This window comes from Arvicanthis niloticus, chromosome 14, assembly GCF_011762505.2.
Source record: "Arvicanthis niloticus isolate mArvNil1 chromosome 14, mArvNil1.pat.X, whole genome shotgun sequence".
NCBI lineage: Eukaryota > Metazoa > Chordata > Mammalia > Rodentia > Muridae > Arvicanthis > Arvicanthis niloticus.
This window is the reverse complement of record NC_047671.1, coordinates 23,710,786-23,730,540: the sequence shown is the minus strand read 5'-3', so window position 1 is coordinate 23,730,540 and position 19,755 is coordinate 23,710,786. Positions and strand designations below refer to the sequence as shown.

Here is a 19,755-nt window from a genome sequence, read left to right as displayed (position 1 = left end):
CAAAGTGGCAAAGGACAACCTTTGTCCTCCAAATATTATAGCCTACTGGTTAATAATATCAGTAAAAGGCAGAGAGAAAGAGAGAGTCAGACATGGTGGTACATTGCATGACTGTTATGCTAGCACTCAGGGGGTCAAGGAAGGCTTGCCCGAGTTCAAAACCAACCCGGGCAAGATAGTGAGATTTCAAATAAACAAAATGCACACACACACACACACACAAGAAAGTGAGAAAAAATGTTCTCCTTCTAAATACTTTAAGTGTAGAAGCCCTTCTTTCCTTCCAGAACTTCAGAAAACAAAACTGGAAAAGAGCAGAGATAGGCCAGCCTCTCAAGCCTGTCTCCAACGGAGTAAGAGAACTTGGACCGGCCAACAGCACTGCCAGTCATTTCTGACTCAGAACAGATAAAAATTCTGGCTTTTTCAATGAGACGCTAGGGCCAGAAGCCACCTTCCCAAGAAGCAGGAGATGATTATGCTGTTTGGAGGAAAAGAAGGAAAAGGAAAGAAAGGGGAGGGAAGAAAGGAGGGAAGGGGAGGGAGGGAGGGAAAAATCCTACGGTCTGCAAACTGAGCCCACCTCAGCACTGAATACTGGGTGATGTTGGGTAGTATTTAAGGAGAAAGAAGACTCCTTGACTGTCTTCTTGTCTCTTGAAACTTTTAGCCAACAGCTGTTTCAAAGTGAAACAAAACCATGTTCAGCCAAGAAGAGCAGAGGTAATTCTTTGATAAGCCATGTCATCTCTGCATCTCTGACCCCAGGACTCTCTTCCCTAGAGCCCTACTCCAGTGTGCAGGGGACAGAGAGCTAAGGAGGTTGCTGTCACTCTTCTAGCCTATAACAAGATGGACCTGAGCTGCATATTCCCATGGAAAGCTCTGGCCCAGAGGCTTATCTCCACAAATTCTGTATTTGAATAGATCTTCTACCTCAGGGTTGATTCCCGAATCTACTGCCAGCAGGAAATAGGACCAAAGTCACCTACGACACTTTCATATGCTCCCAGGATACTTGCTGCCCACCAGTCATTTCTTTGTCATCTTCTTTTAAGTGTCTCTCATGTCCACTGAACTTGGGTTTCATTGGCATAAAAGTACAAACTAAATACAAAGAAATGTAATATGAACTCCACATGGACAAAGACAATTTACTGATTCAAGCATTAGTCATTGAGCTCCTCCAACATACTAAGAAGTGTTCCAGGTGAGGGAGATGTGACAGGCAAGGGCTTGTCTTTAGAGAGTGCCCATTTTATGTGTGTTCAAGGTATAGTATAGTAATAAGCACACGGTAAGCATTCGATAAATATTTGATGGAAGGGAGGGAGTAAATGAAGCCTGTTCCAGCTGAGCGTGCTGTCACTGGAGGTCCCGTACAAAACCTCTAATTTTGCAAGAGCTTTGCTTTGAATGTAGGGACAGCCTTATTTTAAAGGCGACTTCTAACTACATTTTGAGGCCAGATTGAGCCACACGCTAGGCTATCACCGAGAGGGAGAAAGGCAGGCCAGGAGGCTCTAACCACAGGCATCATTTGCTCAAATACTGATGTTTCTCAAAAGAAAGCTATTCCTGCATCTACCAGTTGTGACAATCCACACTGGTAGGTAGAATACACTGAAGGATATATTTATTCTTTTTTTTCTAAATCCTTTTATTAAAAAAAAAAAAACATCATATTAAGATAGAAAATTGAAAACAACAAAAATAACTTGGAGGAAGCAAGGAACAAGGCCTTTCTAACGTGTGCAAAAGTTTCACAACAGATGAAATACTTGTGAAATAGCTATGAGCAATCTTGGTCTCCCAACCCCGCTGGGATGGTTTCCTCCCCAAGCCTGAGTATCCAAAAATATGTAGAGAGTATTCTTTTCATATGCCCCTTTGATTCAGATTTTCATAATGAGCTGTAGTGGAAACTACCAAGTTATTAAGCATAGAAAATATGGCCGGTTCTGGCCATGAATGAGAATTTTAGAGACTGCCCAATGAAAATTCCACACTTTCACTCCCAGGGCTCTATTCTGCCTGAACTCCCATGACCCCATGTGCTCACCCACCCATGTCTCTTCCCACACGTATCTCCCCAACTCATGTCCTTTCTCACCCACATCTCCTGATCCATCTTCCTCCATGTCCCTGACCCACGCCCCCCCACCCATGGGCCATGTCCACACCCCACCCATGCTCCACCCAACACCAGTCCTTTATGTTAAAGTCTTGCTATCATCACAGTATCATTAGCACCAAGGAGCATTCTAGAAGTAGCTGCCGTGTGAAGAACTCGTTGCGGGACACCCTGCCATTTCTTCCAAAGGTCTCCATTTAGATGGATTATTTATTCCTGCCCCCATCTTCATGACTACTACATCCACAGAGCAATGGGCTTACTCTAAAATGAAACTAACATATGGAGCTGACCTGCTGGAGCAGGCCTGTGATCCAAGCTACAATGGAGACCGAGACAGGAAGATCAGAAGCTCAACACCAGCCTGGGCTACATGGTGAGGTTAAGGCCTGGGCAACTTAGTTAGCTCTACTCAAAACAAAGGGTAAAAGATAGCCTGGATATAGTGTGGTGAGACCGGGGGTTCAATCCCCAGAACTGCATGAACAAACTGGTGTCTTAGAGAGTGGGACAGAGATGTTCCTGTTCACATGGTTCTGATCACAACCTGTGTTATAGCACACTTTGATGTTAAGTAGTTCATCCTATGGCAACTTACTCATTCCTTCTCTGTCCTGCTTTTAAAATAAAACCCCAATGGGGCTGAATACAGTTGAGTGGTTCAGGCACTTCCAGAGGACTCCAAGCTCAGTTCCCAGCTCCCATGTCAGATGGTTCACGATGGACCATAACTCCAGCTCCAAGGTATCTGACACCCTCTTCTGACCTCCGCAGGTACTCACACACATAGAGCAGACATACATCACATACACACACATAGGGCATACATATATCTCACACACACATACACACACTTACACACATTAGGCATACATACATCATATACACACACACACACAGTACACAGGCTTGAATAAACATATGTACATAAACAAAAATAAATCTTAGGGCTGGGGAGATGGCAACCAGCTAAGAGTGCTCGCTGCTCTTGTAGAGGACCCCGGTTCAATTCCCACCACCGATATCACGTGGGTCACAGTCACCTGTAACTCTAGTTCCAGGGGATCTAACACCTTCTTCTGGCTTCTGCAAGTATCCGTACACACATGGTTCACACACATGTGAAAATAAATAAGTAAATAGATAAGTTTATTTTAATCTTTTTAAAATCTTACTTTAACACCCCCACTCTAGCAAAGCACCACGTACAGTGACATAAGGCAAGACTTTGTGTAAGTTCATCATTTGAGGAGCATGCACTGGGCACCTACTGAACCCAGATGTTTTAAGAATCTAGAAAACCTTAGTGGACACATAACATTTCTGGACTTTGGAAGCTAACTCCAGGCAGCAAACTCTATGATGCAATCTGATGTGCGGTCCTGTAAGGACTTCTCCCCTCTTACGACGAGCATCTTGACAGAGCCATGGGCATCTTGAGCTGCGCCTGGCGATGCAGACCCGTCATCCCTGCTGTGAAGGAGGCGGGAACTCACAAGGTTCTTCTCAGATTGGAATATATACATTATATATTTATACACATATATAATATGCCTATTATATATAAATATATATTTATATTAGTCTAATATAATTATTTTATTAAATATTATATTATATAAAATACATGTTTTTTAAATGTTATGTGCATTGGTGTTTTAATCTGCATGTATGTCTGTATGAAGGTGTCAGATCCCCTGGAACTGGAGTTACAGACAGCTGTAGACTGCCATCAGGGTGCTGGGAATTGAACACAAAGTCCTCTGGAAGAGCAGCAGCCAGTGCTTTTAACCCCTGAGCCATCTCTCCAGTCCCTCAGAGTGGAACCTGAACATCTCACTCCCAATGTCTTTGAAGGTTTACAGTATCAGCTCAGAGAAAAAGATGGGCCCATCTCATTCAGAGGCCAGTTCTCCAAGAGGAAGATCAGAGGCTCATGCCTCCCAGTTGGTCAGACCTTTCCTAGTTGTGTCATGATGGGAAGAGGACCAGCAAATGGATATCTGCTGCTGCTGGCTGCACCATTATCGAGTGACACTCTGGGGTGGGTAGGGAGGGAGAGTTGTCATGTAGTAAACTTGTTCTCATTTGGGTGAAAATGAAGAATGTTTACGGCTGTAGGAAGAAGTTCATCATCACTGTGTCATGTAGACAAGATGCCTGGCAACCCGAGTTAGCCCTAGCTTAACCCACTATGCTACACAGAACCCCAGGTAACCACTGTAGCCACTCTGACCCACTGTCTCCTCCTCTAAGGCTAACCACATGCACGTCAGCATCATCCTGTCAGTACATGGCAGGTTGCCCAATACCCAGAAGGCACTGACATCAGTTTCCCTTGTTCTGACTGAGAAAAAAAGAAGAGCAGCTGAAGCAGAGAGGAAATGGAACAGCCCTGATGAATAGAGCTCTGGGACTTACGAAGGCCTCCTCACTTGGTCCAAAGAAGTAGAGATGCTACTGCCTCTTTCAGCTGGTGGGTGAACAGCCTGACTCCCAGCAGGAGAGAGAGAGCCATACAGCAGGCCCTGGAGGGGAAGTGTGGTATAAAGGGTTCTTAGCTAGGATGGAAGACCACTGTGAGATGGAAGGAAACTTTCTGGTGTCCCAGCATGAAGGAAGTGATAGAGGGCAAACCTGGATGGGATTCAGGACCAGGTGAAGATGATCAGGCCGTCAGATAACACAGAAGTTCATTGGATTAGTCAGGCCAGAGCTGCAATGGAATGGCTGGCCAACAAACAAAATGTCCTTCCAAGTTCAGGCAGGGACCAGGGGTCATGTGCAGGGATGCGCTGAAGTCCGAGCACTGGTGAGGGTGGAGACTGAGGCCTCAGACTGGGCAGAGCCATGTGTGGCAGGTGGGGAATCTTCAAAAGGGTCAGTCTCCCTGTGTACACTAGCCTATACATATAGGCTACATATACATCAATACATATATATCAATACATATACATCAATACATATACATCAATACATATACACATAACTGTTTATGAGCCCTAGGGACATTGTATCACCATGTGTCATCACAAACATGAGGCCTTTTGGATGAACCATTTAAGGCCCCAACTCCCAAACAAAGCAGGCTGGGGGAAGGTCATCAGAAGGCTAATCACAGTTGTGGATGGACCAGGTACTGGACACATATTCACAGCTAGACAGACTATCTATGATGGCCACATACCCACCCACATCATCTCTAACCTCTCATAGAATGGCAAGCATGCCCTCCTTCCTCGACTGCTTCAGCTCTGCCGAGAAAGCCTAACTCTGTGCTCACTTAAAAGGAGGCAGATGGACTTTCACCACCATGGACCATATAAAGAAGAATCCGTTCAGAGCTGAGAGGTACTCGGACGGACACGTGAGCTCAGCAATGTTCAGGGGTCAGGAAGCTCCCCTGGGTTCCAGAGTCAAGTGTATAGCCCTGCTCTAAAGCCATGTGTATCTGGATACTGAGCCCTCTCGAACCCAACTCTGTTTTTTCTCCAGTGATAGCGGTCAAATCCAGAGGCTCTCTCACGCTTCACCTTCAGTCTCCAACACAGTTTCCTTTCTCCTCTCCTCTCTCCTCCCTTCTCCTCCCTTCCCCTTCTCCCTCTTCTTCACTCTTTTCTTTTGCTTTCCTGCTTTGATACAGAGTCTCTCACACCCAGGCTGACGTTGGACTTGCTATATTGCTGAAGAGGGCCTTAAACTCCCAAAGCTCCCTCCCAAGAGTTGAGATTACACGTGTGTGCACCATGCCTGGATAAACCCAGATTTCCTTATTACAGAGTTAGAGCAAGCTGAACCATACCAGAGGCTGGATATTTCCCTTAATATAAACCCGAGTCTCTGAGTTCTGAGACACTTATACACAATGGTTCTTCTTGCATGAAACATGGCCAGATTTGTCTTCCTCTCCACGGGGAGGAGAGTGGACTCTTGTTAGCTGTTTCTTTTTTTTTCTTTTCCTTTTTCTTTTCTTTTTTTTTTTTTTTTTTTTTTTTTAGTTTTTCGAGACAGGGTTTCTCTGTGTAGCCCTGGCTGTCCTGGAACTCACTCTGTAGACCAGGCTGGCCTCGAACTCAGAAATCTGCCTGCCTCTGCCTCCCAAGTGCTGGGATTAAAGGCATGCGCCACCACTGCCCGGCAACACCCCCCCCCCCCCCTTTTTTTTTTTTTGAAAGCAGAAATAAACTTGAAAACTTAAAGCACTCTCCACGGGAAACTCTTCACAAACACATTATTTCCCCTTGTTTGTGTCACCCAAATGCTGCCTCCTAAGTAAGCCCACTGTGGGTCTCATGGGACAGGTGCCGCCTCTCTGTCCACACCGTGATGTTCGAGGTTATGTTCCTCATCATTTAAGGACACTGTCCTGGAGGCCAGCAAAGGGCGGGATGCTAATTTGAGTCCCTAACAACGGAAGGTGTGAGGTAAGATCCCTGCTCTCAAATAGCTTATAAACCAGAGACACAAGATGGATGGGAAAGACAATGTCTCTTGGCAAGTTATGCTAATGGCAAACTAGATGGAACAGCATGGGGACTGAGCCTTGAACTCTCCTCTAGTGATACGATCCCTACAGTGCAAAAAGCAAGGGCTGTGCTGGAGTGCTGTATGCATTTCTTCTGAGAAAAGTCCTTCATGCTTCTCGGCACTTGTAAGGATCTTCTGTCTTGATCAGCGGCGGGTTATGGTAACTACAGCCGACTAATGTCACAGTACCCACAATCCTGTTCTCTCTTGTTACGTTTAACTGGGGGAGACAGGGAAGCCATATACCATACCCCCGCCCCAGACGTCTACACTTGCCAGACAGGACCAAGGGGCCAGTCTGTCTAACTGGATTTGTGGAGAATCTCACCGAAGGGCTTCTGCAAAGGTTGTATTTTCCTTGTGTAAGGTATTACATTAGTCTGTTATCTATGGCCATTACAAAAATTACTTAGGACTGGTCCTTTATGAAGAAGCTCATTTGGCTTCTGGTTCTGCAGTCTGGAAAGATCAAGAGTGTGTGGTACCAGCATCTCCCCAGAACCTAACGAGAGACTTCTTGTGCATCATAATAGGACAGAGGGCATCACATTATTAAGACACAGCAAGCATATCTCTTTTCAAGCCACAGATGCACCTTCCCAAGATGTCACCCATTAAAATTACTCCCCAAAGGCCTCACCTCAAAATACCACAACAAATAAATTTGAGGATTAACTTTCCAAGTCATGAACTTTTGGGGGACACATCTAGACCATAACAGTCACAAACTAGGTAGGAATCTTGTTTCTTCCTCTCCTTTCTTTAATTAAAAAGTGAAACCTATCACCACAGCTGTCATCTTCCAGTCCTTGGGTGACCAGAAGGAAAAGCTAAGATGGTCAGGTGAGGCAAGAAGAAAGAACTTGGGGCTTCTGGACCAGACAGAGTAACATGAATACCTTTTGCTCCTGGACTTCTTGTGATAAACAAGGCTTCTTAGGTTCGGGTCGCTATTATTCTGTTAACAGCTAAAGCCTGCTCGTGGGTGTGGGGATGATATTTTATTGAGGGATGAAGATGGCATGTGAGATTCACCCCATAGTACCCCAGAGGCTCCGGGCAGCCCCTGGTAGAGATTAGCTGGAAGGATAGAGTCACAAAGGGCAGGGGGCGTGTCTCCCAGGAAGGGAACTCAAGGACCTGGAAGAAATGCCAAGGGATCAAAAGGGCCCGAGGCAAGGTGAACTTGAGGTAGAGTCGGGAAGGAGGAATGGAGAAATATGAGAAGATGGATCATCATCATTCTAAAAGCCAGATACATCTCACAGGGCCAGAAGAACAAGCCCCTCGGGCACTTGCTTACCCCAGACAACATTGTGAAGTGCCAGCATGTCCTACCGTGTGGTCTCCTCCAACTCCTTTTTCATTCTTCTCTTAGTGTGCTTTTATTGTTCTGTCCTTACTGGACAAGGCCCAAAAAGCACTCTGTCCTCCAGGGCTATCTCCACACCATCCATTTCTCCAGCGGTTCCAGGAATCACTAAACGAGACTGTCACCAATCCCCCCACCATAACCAGGCTACTGTGGCCTCATGACTGGCTCAGTGTCATTAGGCCATTTGTCATAGGATAGATTAAATCCATACCACCTAGGGCTGCAAAACTGAAAATAGACAGCCCAGCCCCTAGCCAAAGAAAGCTTAAAGGCAAACCAGAATGTTTCAGGACCTTGAGTTTATTTTTAGGTGTTGCCTGTTTGCCCAGAAAGAGGCTTCACTCAAAGGCTTTGAATGCTAAAGTAGAACACAGAGAAGTGGAGGCCACGATCTTATGTGATGCTGTCAAAACCCCTCAGTCCTGAAACCAGATCCCAAACACTCCTGTCCCTTCCATGGTTCTTCTTTAACCCTCTCCTCCAGAGACAAAGCTGCAGCCAGTTGGTGTTTACTATTCTTGTCTTGGCTTCTTGGGAAAGTTACAGAGTTTGTGACATGCCAATCTGGTCTCTTGTTGGGAGAGGATGGCGTTTCCGAGACATGTCTTCATAGTAAGGTCTTTACCTATAAATGTAGTGTGGACATAAGGGACTGGATGGAGCACAAGCCAGCAGCTTTCTGTGTTCACTGTGTTTCTTATATGATATGTGAGTGGTGTTGGAACCACTTGCACTGCCGGTCACTAAGCCCTGTGTAGCCCTCAACACATGCAGGCTCTCTGCTAAGTACCTTAAATCCAGGTGATGCTGATAAAAATGGTACCTAAGGAAGGAGTTGAGGGCTTTGGGATGTGGACTGTCAGGAGACATGTACACTTTTCCCAACAGAGAGGCAAACAGAGAGGAATCTGTACACTTTTCCCTACTGAGTGGCAATCTCATTTAAGATGGGCCAGGAAACTATCTGTCAGGACTGGAGAGGTGAGTACAGTGTTCTCATGAAAGCGAGAGGCCCAGAGTTCAAATCCCCATCACCCACATAAAAGCCGAGTGAGCACTGAGTCTTCCCTATAATCCCAGAACTCGGAAAGTGGAAATAAGGGATCCCAGGGGCAAGCTAGCCATTATGCAATTTGGTGAGGTCTGGGTTCAGGGAGAAACTCTATTATGGTAAATAAAATAGAGAGTGACTGAGAAGGTCACACAGCATCAGTCTCTGGCCTCTATGCTTGATTACACATCCACACATCCGTGGGCTCATGCACACTTGAAATGCATGCACACATGTGCATTTATATGAGAGAATGAAAGCAAAGAATAACCATTGTCTTTCTTTCTTGATCATGCTGCATCTCGAGTTCACTATAAGACAAGAGGAGCTGGGTGGTGGTGGCTTACACTCTAATGCCGGCACTCACTCGGGAGGCAGAGGATGGTGGATAGCTGTGAGTTCAAGGCCACCCTGGTCTACAGAGTGAGTTCTCAGACACTCGTACTATGAAACGAAACTCTGTCACACACACACACACACACACACACACACACACAAAGAGAGAGAGAGAGAGAGAGAGAGAGAGAGAGAGAGAGAGAGAGAAAGAGAGAGAATCCTCAAAGCACAATTGAGGTGAGGTACATGCTAGCATGCAGGAAGATGGTGCTAACTCCCCTCGGCCCCTCCGAGTAGCTGGAATCTGTGTTTGCTCTGTCTTTCTTCTGTTTGGAAGGGCTTGGGACTTGATGAAGAGGTGGTAGGAAAGTGGAGTAAAGGCAATGGAAAAAGGATTGGAGCTCAGAACCCCATCTCATCCTGGACCCGCTGACACATGGAAAGATCCACATGATCTGAGTCTATTTTTCCTCTTGGTGACAGCAGTTTTGGTACCCTGTACCCTGCTGGTAGGCAGACAACAAAACGAACCAGAGCTTTCTTTGCTTCTAGCCCTCCCTCATCTCCTTTTGCAACTACAAGGGATGTAGTGCGTTTCCATACGTAGACCCATCCAAGGATGGGCAACTGGAGCCCAGAGCTGCACAGAGAAGTACCTCAGGGCTACAACAGGAGTGAGCACCAGGCATGTACCTCAGGATTTCCAGTTCTGCCTCCCACCTCTGCTTCTCCTTCCCGCACGCATCTGCAGCCTCAGCTCATTGCTAACCTACACTATTGGGGCAGAGGCTTAATACTGGCCCTGCTGTGTCCTAAAGGCTGTAAGTCCAGAGGCAGTACAAATTACCACAGTTGCAGAACAGAAGACCAATGGCCAAGGACCCCAGTTTGGTTTACTCTTTGTGGAGGTGCAAAGTACTTTGAAAAGCTCAGGAAAGTTAGGGCTTGTCAGAAACTTTGACTTTAATGAGACAGCCCCATGTTCTTTCAGAGGGCTTCAGACCTTTTTGGCCCACACAAGAGCCTCAGAACAAATCCTAGCTGCGGGCTACCTAGCCTGGGTGAGTCCAATAGTACTGTTTACTTCCCACAGGCCAAAACTTCACTGCTGATAAGACACTGGATAACAAGTGGAAAAACTAAATCTTATTCAAGTTCGAGGAGAATGTTTCCAAATCAATACCTCTTTACGGTTTCTAAAGTCTGAGCAAAATCAAAACTGAAGTAGTGACTATTACCGTACTACCCTGACAATACCTCATACAAAGCAAATTCTTGTAAACTTCAGAAACAGGAAATAGTTGCCACAGTTACTATGCGTGGTGTGCTTTGCCTACTCAGCATGGGCTTCAAAGTGTACAGTACAGATGGCATTCAGCACTTGGAAAATCTGAACACAAACACAAATATTAGATAGGTTGCCTGCCACACGAGAAGAGCTTGCAGGCCAGAACTTGATGCAGTCCATGTGTCTCCTTCGTTAAGTCAACAAGAGAGTCATATGTCCTCATGTGTGGTTTTCTGACAAACACTGCATTCCCTCAGGTAGGATGGTCACAGCATGGTATGTCCTGAACAGGCAACGATGAGCCTGAGGAGATTTTGAGGTAGCTTTATCCAGCAGAGGAAGTTCCTAGGCCACAAAGACCCTGAGGAAGGAGGACAGAGCTTGGTGCAGGACACAGGGTAGGTGCTGGAGAATGAGTCCACATGGGAGAACATGACCTGGGCCCAGGGTTTCTTTGCTGACAGAAGGAACAAGGTTTGGCTTTTCTGCTGGCTCATTCATGAATTCTCTCTGTTTGTCTCTCTCCCTCTCTGTTGAATCCCTGTTGAGACATTGATCTCCCTCTTGGAAAAATCCCCCCTGAGTTGCATGGTTTGATTAATATGTATCTTCTGTGGAGTCAAAACTCTTCATGGCTGCTAATTTAGCTTTGGGTTTTTCTGGAGCCTTGAAGCCCTGAAGCCTTGCACTCTCTTTTGATTAGAGAGCCAGGGACATGCTGTGTTGCTCTCTTGATCTTGAGAAGCACTAGGGACTCCTGAGGCTTCCATCATGTAGCACCCGGAAGATGCCACCATAGCAGCACCAGGTACTGAGGGTGGCTGACTTGGTGTCATGATATGCATGGATTTGCAGAGTTGCAAGATGCAGCTAGATAGTTAGGGTTAAAACGCTTATACATTTGATTGTTTAGGCAGGGTTCATATGTACTAGACTAGCCTCACACTCACTGAGTAGCCAAGGATGACCCTGAACTCCTCATCCACCACCTCTTTGTGAGTGCTGGCATGAGCCATCAAGTCCGTTTTGTTCAGTGTTAGAGATTTACCCAAGGCCTTGTGCATGCTACTCGAGCACTTCTAAGACACATCCCCAGAGAGGACCAGAGAGGAAGTAACACTAAGAATTTAGAGTCTCTTTTAGGTAAATCTATCCACACAAACTGCCCCTTTGTAGAGGGAAAAACAGATAATGATTCACAAAGAAGGTTCTGGAAATCTGGTAGGTGGGGGAAATGCTTTGGAACAAAGAAGAAAAAAAGTCCCTAGGACTCACTTGTGCCTTGAGCCAAAATTGCAGTGAACTGTTGTTTGCCTGTAATAACTTGAACGCCCTCACCCTGTATTTCTCAGAGGAATGCATACATGTGAGTCCATGATTCTATCTTGGGAACCAACCTTGTCTCCATCAAGGGCCCCAGTCTCATGTAGAGATTTGGCGGATGCCTGGAGAATAACAAAATTTCCCTCTAATTAAGCCTGATAATGATCACTCCCCTGAACATCCTAAGGAACTGCTTCTACCCTCTTACACACTCTTCCTGTACTTGCCCTCCAAGATTTGGTAGATGTGTGGCTAACTCCTTCATCTCAAAAAGTAAGAAAGGGAAATTCTCCAGGCATCACAGATTTCCTTACCTGTGTTGACAAGTCTGATACCAAGAAAAATACAGTCAGCACCCCAGAGCCCACCTGACCTGGACTCTGTCCACTTCTTCCTCTTAGCACATTCAAGGTGAGGATCACCACCTAGTCAGATCTTTCAACCCTGTCACTTCCTAGGAGGTAAGACCTTCTGAGCTCCTCCCAAAAAAGAATGAATGGAAGGAAGGGAGGAAGGGAGGAAGGGAGGAAGGGAGGAAGGGAGGGAGGGAGGAAGGGAGGGAGGGAGGGAGGGAGGGAAGGAGGAAGGGAGGGAGGGAGGGAGGGAGGAAAGGAAGAAGGGAGGGAGGGAGGAAGGGAAGAAGGGAGGAAGAAAGCAAGCAAGCAAGCAAGCTAGCTCAGCTGGAGAGAGTATTGTCCTTCTTAACAAAAGCCTTCTTAAGTCCTTCTTAAGCCAAAGCCAACAATCAGGTTGTTTTGTTTGTTTGTTTTTGTCTTTTGCCTCTTTGCTTTTTCTAGCATCACCTCATCATCAATCCTTTCCCTGTGAAACTCCGATTGCCATTTCTGACTCTTCCCATGGTGACCTTAATCTCCCTTGCTGCATTAGAGGAAGGTTCTAGAGGCAAAACTGGGGGGTGGGAGTGGGGGATCTAACCATGACCTCTTCACACCATTAGCAACTATCTATGTCTTCTAAAGCTGCAGTAACAAGGGACTACAGCATGGGACTCTAAGCACCAGACATTTATTCTCTCTCTTCTAGAGACCAAGTCTAGAAGCCTAGAGTCCCCAGTGCTCCCTCTGAAAGTATTAAGTAAAGGTTCTCCTTGCTCTTCTGGCCTCTATGGCCCCCACAGTCTTTCAGATTTCTGCCTTGAAGTTTCATTGCTCCAAGCCTTGCCACTGTCTTCACATGCTCCAAGCCTTGCCTCTGTCTTCACATGCTCCAAGCCTTGCCTCTGTCTTCACAGTGTGCTTTTCCATTCTCTCTGTGTCCCCTGCTATTCATAAAATACAGTTCCAGGACAAAGGGCTCACCCTGAACCAGTATGATCTCATCTTGACTAATCACAACTGCAAAGGCCTTATTATCAGGTCCTTTTAAGATTCTAGGTAGACATAAGCTTCCAGTGGATACTTCAACCCACTACCCTTCTCTTCGAAGCCAGCCTGCCCAACTGTATCTCACCCCATGCCCATTTATTCATCCTCACCCAGTGCTGTGAATTCGAGAAGATCCCAGAACGATATTCTAGCGGCTGCTCTCCTCTGGAGGCTAGGCCTGTGTCTATAGAAAGTAGAGCCTGTCTTGAAAGTAGAATAAAACAGACCAGGAGTCACCATCTGATCACCCTTGTCACCATCTTTGCCAGGCATAGCCTTGCACTATGCAATCAGAACCAGACACTTCCCAGGTTTGCATAAAGAGCCACTAGTGCTGTGCTGAACGCTCCATGGCTGCCCAGGTAGACGGAGAGCTTCTTAAATTTGTTCTCTGATTAGCTCTAAGATGGTGGTTATTTTCCTGTCCATCCCCATCTATTTAATGAGAGATGTGAAAACACTTGTTTTTAAACCATCCCTTAAAAAAAAAAAAAAAAAAAAAAAAAAAAAAGCCCCAAATCTCAAGACAGTATCAAAATACCTGTGCTGACTCAGAAAGATAAATTTTCAAACATCAGCAGAAAGGGGAACTTACAGAATTTGCAATTTCACCTCCTACCCCAACTCTTACCCTCCCCCCGGCCTGACAGATGTGGTGGCGACAGTCAATTGGAGGGGGGTGGGAACACGGCTTTTCATGTTCCTGTCTTGACTCTTTAGCTGGGTTTGGTTCAAGTCAACCAATCTGTCTAGACCCTTCAAGGATGAATCAGACTCGGTGTCTGTCTCCACGCAGTTCGCAGAATAACATCCTGGCTGAGGTAACACTTGGCTGTCTGTACTGTACAGTAAATGCTTCACCGAGACAGAAATGACACAGTGTGGGGGAAAACTTTATCCTAGTTCTGGAAAAAAAAAAAAAAAAAAAGAAATGCATCGAGTGTGTCAGAGAAAATGAAGAAAAAATGGAGAAAATGTGAGGTGATGAATCTCCTGCCTGTGCATCTCCGTTTACTAATTCCTTCATCTCACAGATACACGCAGAAACCCCTGTGTGCTCTGGGCATTGCCTGAGTGTATCAGCCACTTTTCTTGTTGCTGAGACAAAACAGAAGCAACTAAAGTAAAGAAGGGTTGTTCTGACCCACGGTTCAAGGGTGCAGCCTCTCGTGGTGGGGAAGTCAAAGCAGGTGCTTGAGGCAGCGAGTCAGCTTGCATCCAGAGTTAGGAAGAAGACAGCAATGAATGCTTGCACTTAGCTATCCTCCTTTCTTTACATAGTACAGGACCAAAGCCCAGGAGATGAAACCACTCCCCTTCAGAGAGGTATTTCCACCTCAACCTAATCAAGAAAATCCTTCACAGCCATGATCAGAAGCTAACCTAATCAAATCACACCTCCCAGGTGTGCCCGAGGTGTGTCTCCTAGGTGATTTTAGAGCCAAGTTGACTGACGGTCAGTGTTAACCATGTCTCCTAGGGAATGACCATCACCAGGGAAATCTTTGTTCTTGAAACTCACATTGTACCTAGGGAGGTGGTCAAGACTTATGGTTAGCAGTTGTTCTCTCCATACAGAAGAATGATGGAAAGGAAAGCTACTTCAGTGGCCCGGATAAAAGAGAGTCTAAGTACAACTGGTCACTGAAGACACAGAGTGGGCTGAACCACAGTCCCCAAAAGGATGTGTTCAAGTCCTTACCCCTAGTATCCCTGAGCATGACCTGATTTGGAAACACACAGTCTTGCAGATGTAATCAAGTGAGGATAAGGTCAAGCTGGAGTAGGCTGTGCCCGAATCCGATGACTGGTGTCATAAGAAGAAAGAGATCTGCACACAGAGGTTTACAGGAGAAAGAAAGTCATCTAAGGCTGGAGTCAGACCATGGGGTGATGCAGCCATGAACTAGAGAGCATCAAGGGCTTCCAGCAACCAAAAGAAGCAAGGAGGCAGGAGTTCTCAGAGCTTCCAAAGGAACCGAGCCTGCCAACACCTTGATTTCAGGCATTTGTCTTAAGAAATACATGAGATACTTGTCTCTTGTACTAAGGAACCCAGTTTGTTGTAACGTTTTAACAAATATAGACCAAAGATTCCAGCTCAGAGATTCCAGCTCGGGAGATGCTCTGTGGGGAGGACCATAGGATTGGAGCCTTGTTAAGACTAAGAATGCATGGAGACTCACGCTCTGGAATCGGCTCAGAAGGACTGATTATAAAGCACTCTTCAAAGGACTGATGTTCAATTCTTAGCATACTGTGAAATAAATGTATTGCCAAAGCAGTCACCTCTGGGGCTGTGAGGGAAGCACTGGACAACTCAGTCCTTGTCCTCAAGTGTTACGTGGTACATCTGGTAAACCCAGAAGTTGCTTGTATCAGGAGATATACCCAGATGTAAGAGAAGAAAATTGACTCTTTTTTATCTTGGCTTGAAGGGTCCCCAGGAAGTCTATCAGATATGACATCACTATTGGATAGGATGAACTTCATGGTCTGTTTTGGTCTCTGTCACCATACACTCTACACCAAACTCTGTTTCTGTAACCCAGATCATTACACAGTAGCATATCTGAGTAGATATTCAAAACTGGTGTGGCATTCCCCCTTCCCAGCTGCATGCCAACTCTGTGTTCCTAGTGGTACAGCATCCCCAGCTTCTGAATCACTTAAGGATCTTGTCTGAGGTTGACAGGACCAGCATCTCTGCTCCTTCATATCAGCCATAGGCCTGCAGATTTCTGCACCTTCCTTCTCAGAGGCTCAGCAAAGCTGAGCATCTGGCCTTAAGCATCCAGCCAGTTAACAGATACAAACGGGCACATGATACAAACCAAGAGGATGATGCTACTACCTTCCTGTGTCTTCTTGGCCTTCTCTGGTCCTTGTCCCTTTGACAAAGATATCTGGGATGAGGCCCTGGCACCCAGGATAGCAGTCTCTCCTGCTGTTTTTTGACTTTCTCTTGGCTCAAATCTATTTATATTTTACAAGCTAATCCTGTAAGTTTCTGGGTCCCCATAAAGGTGGAACACACCAAGGCACATGATTAGCATATTCAAGAACTCCACATCTTCTTTGTCCTCCATCAAACTTTGTGTTATCACTTCCACCCCTGAGAGTCCTCCTGCAGTCAAGATGGCTCCCGTGGAATCACCATGCAGAAGTCCGAGCAAGGGGAATATGGGGATTTGAGGAACAGTGAGAGCCTACAGAAAGTGTGACACAACTTTTACACACCCATGTTGAATTATGTTATACCCTGGTCTCTCTCCTTGGCTTTCCTTCTCACTCTGCCTCTCTTCGAGTAGATAGGCAAGTTATTTCTTATCGTCAGAGATAAGATTAGAAGAAAATCAACCAACATTCCAGACTATCAGGCTCTGGGACCAACTTAGAGGAACTTAAAATTTTTTCAGAGATTAGAGCTTCAAGAGGCCGGGTGCCCTTCCTAAGAGCAGCCCCCCACCCCCATCCCCTCACTCTGTAACCTCTGCTTCCTCTCCTGAACTGTCAGCACTTGCAGTGTGCATCCTGAGCTGCTGCTGCAGGACATTCCTGTGTCCATAAAGCCTCTTTCTCCCACAGTTGGGACTTGGTTTTACGTTTTACGTACTGTTGCATGCCTACCACATACAACCATCTCTAACCCTATCGGGTAGCCCATACATATCTGTTGCATGAGCACAAGAAGGACTGGGGTCAGGACAGCAGTCACCTCTCATCAGTGACCTAAGCATACCAACAGCTCAAGGGCAGTGCTTAGGCATCTTGCCCTACTCTGTGGGTGTGAGGATCTATAATAAACTCAGGTGATTTCTCCATGCAATCTGCAAAGGGTGTGGCTCAAATGGTCCTTCAACCTGCTGTAATAGTTCTTCCACCTAAGTGTTACTCAAGGGTTTTTTTTTTTTTTTTTTCCAGTGACTTCTGTGTGGTTTGCTGTATAGGCACCTAAATTTCCTTTGTTAATTATTTAACTGTACCTAGAGAAACTAGGTAGGACCATAGAATGCTGTGCACATGTCTGAAGTAAAAGAAGGCTTTGGGGCTGGTCTCCAAAGGCATTTGGAACAGAGCTGGAATGGCTTACTTGTGCTAAGCATTTGACCAGGTGTCTTCCCACACTTTAGATCACCAAGGCCCTACCAGCCTCTATCCCAACCTTCCTTGCGTTATCATTTCTATGCACATCACGTTCCAGCTAACTGGTCCTTGCCTTCCCCTAAATTACTCTAACATGAGCATTCTCTATAGATACAGCTAATTCCATCAGGAGTTTATCTGTTCGGTAAACACTGTCTATGGCAGAGGCGCTCCTTATAAACTCTCCTTAGCAATTAGGTTCTCGTGGTGTGTGGATCCAGAAGTAATGAACCACCACTGCTTTAGAATTTGTGTTCAAATTCACGTTTTTGTTTTTGTTTTGTTCTTTTTTTACAATCGCAGCAGCCAGCTTAGGTTAATGAGATGGTATTGGGGTTTGAGTCACATCTGGGTACCCACAATGCCCAAATGAAGATATCTCATCCTATATGGTTTTATCTTCCTTATTAATATTCAGTACACAAAGGATGAGCAGTGTGCAATTAGGACCCATGGTGGAGCTGCCTGATGGGCAGAAGTTATCACACTTGGCCACGAACAGCTCTGTTTACCAACATTTCCCACTCATTGAACTGTTACTATAGAGGCCTCCCACTCTCTGAAACGCCTCTCCAACAAGGTGGTGTTATCATTTCTGTCATGTGTCACCTGGTGGAGAATAGTAGACTGGCCTTATGAGGTAGTGGCCAGGGTGGGGCCTCTTACATCACTCCTGCCCTAAGTACTTGTCCTGGAAACGGATCCAACTCCATTGGATTGTGGTTCTATCTACGAGCATTGTAAGCTTGGTTTTTGTTTGTCTGTTTGTTTTGTTACTGTTTTTTTTTTTTAACCACTCAAATAGACTCAAATGAGTAATATACACTGTTACCATTTGGAGCTGAACTGCACCTTACAGGTTCATGTTTTGAAAGCGTGTTCCTCAGTGGATGGCAATTTTTGGAGGCCTGTGGGTCCTTTACAAGGTGGGTCCTGTCTGGTGCAAACAGATCACTAGGAACAGGCCTCTGAAGGTTTAGCCTCATCCCCTGATTCTGGCCTTTTCCCACTTCCTGGTCCATGAATCATCCCCTGGGTTTTTCCTCTGCCATGAATCTCTCCCTGCCTTCTCCATCATGATGAACTGAAATCTTACTAAACCATGAGCCAAAATAAGCCTTTCCTCCCTTATGTTTTGGGTTTTTTTTTTTTTTTTTTGGGGGGGGGGTCAGGTACATCATCACAACAATGCAGAAGCTAATAGCCTGCTCCCGGTCCCAAGCAGCCGTCCATTACAATGTAGCATCCAGTGAAAGGATACAAGGTGGCAAATATGTGCCTTCTTACTCCTTCATCAGAGGGGACCCAATTAACTGATGAGTTTTACTTCCAAAGAGAGTCAAGGAAGCTATACCTAAGATGGAATTAGGGTTGTTCCTCAAGTCAGTGGGAGACTGGGAGTCAGGTGGACTCTGCTCAAAGCAAGAGCCCCATTGCAGAGATGGAGAAGGGCAGGGTTTATCTCATGGGGCAGTTGAGAAGAAGAAATGAGCTCACCCAAACAGAGGGCTTAGCACAGTCCCCAGCACGTCTTTGCACCCACATCACGTGCATCTCTGATTAGTAACTGGGCGATTGAGCCTGATGGAGGAAGCTGGGGGCTGGAAGAGGAAGGTCAGGCTAAATACTTTCTGGGGAAAGCCCTAAGCCTTGTTACTCAAAGCACAGTCACTGGAAATCCCTGGGAGTTTGTTAAGAACACACCCCAGGCCTTCCCAGACCTGCTGAGGCAGATGCTGCTTGGTAACACTGCCCTTGGGAGAAGAGGAAGTCTCCTGCATGATCCTTACAAACTACACATTCCTGTCCCTGGTGATAGAGGGACACAATGCTGGTGTTTCCACCTCTGCACATCACTTGGCATGATAAAAGAATACAGGACAAAACGTATCCCCAACCCTAAGCCCATCCCTCTCCTGCTCTTCCAAATCTGACTTCCCCAAACCAATAATCTGTGACCTCAAAGTCCACCGGAATGTGTCCTCCTTTGTCCTGTAGCTTGCCGGTAACCTGATAGACAGCCCTGGGGCAGGGTGGCATGTTGTTTTTAAAATGATAGAAGAGACACAGTGGAGCTTGCCCAACAAGCTGCACAGCTGCCAGGATGCCAACTGGGACGCCTAAGCCTTGGCAGCAAGAGCTGCCATAGTCCGTGCTGGTCATTACAAATAAGGTCAAGAACTGAGGGCT

At 46.0% G+C, this 19,755-nt stretch overlaps 1 protein-coding gene across 2 annotated transcripts in view; it reads right to left on the bottom strand.

The window, feature by feature from the left end:
• The window catches only part of Alpk2 (alpha kinase 2), a 128,319-nt gene that overhangs the window by 45,980 nt on the left and 62,584 nt on the right, over window positions 1–19,755 (bottom strand). The gene's annotated exons all lie outside the window — the stretch shown is intronic.